The following is a 5,198-nucleotide window of genomic DNA, read 5'->3' on the forward strand; positions in this document are numbered from 1 at the left end:
GGCAGCCCTGCATGTTTTTCTTTTCCTTCTTATCCTTTTGCCAGATCTATTTGGGGTGATCCCCAATAGGGATGCTGGTGCAGACCCTGCCTTGGGTGACTTTCACAATTTCTGGGGAGGGGAGGGCGCTTCCGAAGTATAAATGTGATCTTCTTGTGGTAGCCTGTGCTTACAGGGACTTCTGTAATTTCTCCCTAACATTACTGTTGTGATTGTTGCATAACTGAGTAGTACTTATACCACACATGTAATTTCTGTTGATGTTTACAAACTATCACCTAATACATGAGTACGCCTAATGTATTGTACTACCTGCACAGCATTTATGGCGACATGTTGAGATTTATATGATTATGGTGATACCTGGGGACTCATATGGTTCCCTAACCAAACTGCTGCATTTTCAAGCCCTGATGTTAAAAGTTATAACTTTTTATCTACTGGCACTGTCAGGATAACGAGTACTATTCAGTAGCGACAAAATATGTGCAGGTTTTTTATGATATATGTTGTTTTGGTCTATGACATATATTTACAATATAAGAAGCATATTTTAACGTAATCCTGTGTGGAGGCTCTTTTGTGGTGTATTGATTGTGCCACTAATGTAAGTGTGTAGCGCAAATGATTTACACATTGCCTCTGATGATAGGTCTGTCTGTTCTCCACCAAGCTATCAGAGGGTGAGCACAGGTTATATTTGGTGAGTAATTTACTTGTCCTGACTAGAGTGCCAGGCTCTTCCTAGCTTAGGTGTTTACCCTAACCAATCAAAAAAACCATTTCCTACACTCCTGGCTCACCTCTACAAATGACTCAGCACAACAAGCTTATGTCATTTATTTGGGTTTATGCTTGCCACCAGTTGGGGGGTATGAAATATGAGGAATAGTCAGTATTCCCAGTTTGAGGTATTCCTCATCAGATCCTCCAAAAGGGCTCTACTTGTTGGAGCTCTTTAGCTCCATTGGTTTAGCCCCTTCAAGCATTCTGTTTTCAGTAAGTTTTGTATCTCTATGCAAAATGGTCAGGTCTGTCCGGAAGTCATTGATATGCAAAGCCAAGGCAATTACGTGTACTGTTATTTTGGCCTTCATGGATGTCGAAATGATGTTCTGCAAATGTCCATTGTAGCTTACCACTGTACATTTTTTCATGAGTTTCCCACCAATGAAATGTGGACACTCAGATGCAAGAGCAGTTTTCCTTTTCACCACCTTTTATAAACTGAACATAATAAGAGCAACACCACAGGCAACAAGCTTTATTGTCACAGCCCTTTTATCAAAAGGCATGGAACGTAGCTCTTCCATCACTAAGAAGCTGTGGCTTTTATTTTCTAGAATTGTTTTAATATCTTCAGAGCAATGTTCCTAAATGGGACAGATGGCATCTCCAGGGCTTTGAATTCCTCAGAGGAAATAAGGTAATCAAACTTATAGACATGTTCAGGCTTACCTGCTTCTGCGTGGCGGGGGGGAAAAGAGGGTAACTCCTGTACGTCATGTTGTGCAGCCTCCTTGACCAAGGCTGCAACACCTTTGGTCTCCATAATTTTCTCAGCTGCTTTTGTTACACCTTTACTCAAGGTCTCGCTTCCATCTTGATGCATTTTCGGGCATTTAAGGCTTGTTTCGGCTTGTTGGTCCTGAAGGCTTCAATGAGAGAATCCACTTTATCTATGTAGGAATTCTTCCACTTTCTCCTCTGCTATTGCAGTAGTTGATTCACCTGGAAAAAAGGCAGGATGTTAAACAGTTTGGCCCTAACACTTCCATTTGCCCAGACTCCTTATTTAGCACCCCGACAAAGTACCTGCACAGTAAATTGCATTTCAGTGCTCCGGCGCAAAAATTACTCTCTATATAGGAGAGTGTGTCCCTTTTGTAGGAGGCTGGCCTGGCTTGTAGTGGGTACCAAAGGTACTTACACCTTGTGCCAGGTCCAGTTATCCCTTATTAGTAGAAGAGAGGTGTTTCTAGCAGCCTAGGCTGATAGAAGGTAGCTATGGCAAAGCAGTTTAGGCTGAACTAGGAGACATGCAAAGCTCCTACTATACCAATTATATCATATGCACAATATCATAAGAAAACACAATCCACAGAGTTACTAAAAATAAAGGTACTTTATTTTTATGGCAATATGCCACAAGTATCTCAGTGAGTACCCTCAGTAAGAAGGTAAGTAATATACACAAGTTATATGTACACAAACCAAAAATAGGTAAGAGTCAGAAAAGTAATGCAAACAGTGTAGAATTACAATAGGTTGCAATAGGCAAGCATAGGTCTAGGGGCAACACATTACCCTGGGAGGTACTGGTCAGGGGAGTGGTCACTCCCCTTTCCTTTGTCCAGTTTCGCGCCAGAGCAGGGCTGGGGGATCCCTGAACCGATGTAGACTGGCTTGTGCAGAGATGGGCACCATCAGTGTCCATCAAAGCATTTCCAGAGGCTGGGGGAGGCTATTCCTCCCCAGCCCTTCTCACCTATTTCCAAAGGGAGAGGGTGTAACACCCTCTCTCAGAGAAAATCCTTTGTTCTGCCTTCCTGGGCCAGGGCTGCCTGGACCCCAGGAGGGCAGAAACCTGTATGAGGGGTTGGCAGCCGCAGCAGCTGTATTGGAGACCCCGGAAAGGCAGTTTGGCAGTACCCAGGTTCTGTGCTAGAGACCCGGGAGATCATGGAATTGTCCCCCCAATACCAGAAATCTTAGACATGTTACATGGCCATGTTCGGAGTTACCATTGTGACGCTATACATAGGTAGTAACCTATGTATAGTGCACGCGTGTAATGGTGTCCCCGCACTCACAAAGTCCGGGGAATTTGCCCTGAATGATGTGGGGGCACCTTGGCTAGTGCCAGGGTGCCCACACACTAAGTAACTTTGCACCCAACCTTCACCAGGTGAAGGTTAGACATATAAGTGACTTATAAGTTACTTATGTGCAGTGGTAAATGGCTGTGAAATAACGTGGACGTTATTTCACGCAGGCTGCAGTGGCAGGCCTGTATAAGAATTGTCAGAGCTCCCTGTGGTTGGCAAAATAATTGCTGCAGCCCATAGGGGTCTCCTGGAACCCTAATACCCTGGGTACCTCAGTACCATATACAAGGGAATTATATGGGTGTACCAGTATGCCAATGTGAATTGGTAAATTTAGTCACTAGCCTGTAGTGACAAATTTGGAAAGCAGAGAGAGCATAAACACTGAGGTTCTAGTTAGCAGAGCCTCAGTGATACAGTTAGGCACCACACAGGGAACACATACAGGGCACATACTATGAGCACTGGGGCCCTGCCTGGCAGAGTCCCAGTGACACAAGGACTAAAACAGCATACATACAGTGAAATATGGGGGTAACATGCCAGGCAAGATGGTACTTTCCTACACCTTTCTGTAGCCAAAACTGTCTGATACTTCTTTAGGGGATTAGCTTCATCTTTATTCTTGTGCAACCTGATGCTCACAGTTCTGGGAGTCTGGAGTTTCCCATTTAAAAACTCAGCCAACAGCATATTGTGCCCGACAGGCTGTTCCCCGTAGTATACCCTCAATGTCCGAAGGGCTGCCATGCTCTTGCCTCAACTCCTGCTTGTGCTGCCACTGGCAAGTGTGGCATCTAACATCCAACTTCTTGTCATTGAAACAGAACAGAGATGACTGTAGTGAACCATCCGGCCACTACTATACTTTGTATGTTGCGCACACCCCGAGACCTGTGGGCCCTGCACTTGGCATCGCCTCACTCACACTGCAGCCTAGGTATTCCCGACGATGACACTCTACGCTGACACCAACTCAGCTGACTGTCCCGTGGCCTGAGGACACCGCTCACGAGGTACACGAAGCACATCCCACCTCACACTGCAGCCACGACCCACCGACGCCAGTGCCATCAACTGCAGCATCATTAACAGATGCCCTTGTTTGCACCGCGACCTGTGGGTGCTGCACCGAGCCCGCCCCATGTCAGACCATCACTTTGGGCCTACCAATGACAGTGCTTCAGCAACGACAATGGTGCTGACTGCACCGCCACCTGGAGACACCCCACATTGCACCTCCTTGCTTCACACTGCAGCCCTGGTCTCACCGACACCACAGGATGCCATCACCGAGCCACTGCCTGCACCGTGACCTGTGGGCACCGCATGTCTCATCATCCCGCTTCGCACCGCAGGCCCAACACCATCAACAGCAGTGCTCCTGAATTCATCATCAGCCCAGAGTTTGATCTGCAATGCGTGTGACTTCAAGGACCAGGCGACCCCTGCACTGACCTCTGGAACGAACACCAGCGATGCCACATTCCCAATCTCAACGTGAGGATCATAATGCCCTGCATTTCCAAGGCACTGTTTGGGGGTCTTCCCAACACCGTAGCTGCCTCTCGACTCCGTGTCGGCCTGATCAGTTGATTTTGTTGTTCACCTATCGACTTCAGGGAACTCCATTTTTATGGTAATTCTTGCAAAATCTTTATTACTGTATGTTGGATTTTTCTCATTTTGGTCTTGTTTTACACAGATAAACATTGGCTATTTTTCTAAAACTGGTGTGGTATTCTTTCGTAGTGTTTTCACTGTACTACTGTGTGTTATGTGCAAATGTTTTACAAATTGGTTTTTAGATACGCCTGACTGCTCGTGCCAAGCTGCCAAGGGGGAGGAGCAGGGATCATCTGAGCTGGGTATCTCTCTTATTTTGACTAGAGTGAGGGTCCCTACTTGGACAGGGTGCAAACTGACTGCCCACAAGAGACTCCACTCCAAAGATTAGTGGCTGCGATGGGATAGGACTTTATTTGTTCGTGACCTACAGTGACTGGTGTACACTACTGCCATATCGCAGACCACTAAACACCTCATACAGGCTTTGTGTTTTTCATTTTTCCATTGATCTATTTTCGGTCTTGAGTTCAAGTTGAACTTCATGCTATATCATGTCTCAGTCAAGAGCATCACAAGTTATATCCCAGGATTTTGATTTTGAGGAGGATAGGTTGGAAACATACACCGTGAAGAAACTGAAGTCAGTTTGCAAAAGCCTCAAAGTCCATGTTGGAGGCCGCACCAGGAAGGACGATCTACAAAAGGCGCTGAGGGCCTGGGTAGGAACCTAAAATGCCAGTGGGCAATCTGAGGATCCAATTGGGGAGACCATGGATATAAATCCAAGGGACGATGTGGTGG

General features: G+C 46.1%; 1 pseudogene; it reads right to left on the minus strand.

Moving 5' to 3' along the window:
- Positions 1 to 1,220: 1,220 nt before the first annotated feature.
- On the minus strand, positions 1,221 to 3,578 carry LOC138259706 (DNA-directed RNA polymerase I subunit RPA49-like; annotated as a pseudogene).
- Between the last annotated feature and the right edge of the window lie 1,620 nt (positions 3,579 to 5,198).

This window comes from Pleurodeles waltl, chromosome 9, assembly GCF_031143425.1.
Source record: "Pleurodeles waltl isolate 20211129_DDA chromosome 9, aPleWal1.hap1.20221129, whole genome shotgun sequence".
Taxonomy (NCBI): Eukaryota; Metazoa; Chordata; class Amphibia; order Caudata; family Salamandridae; genus Pleurodeles; species Pleurodeles waltl.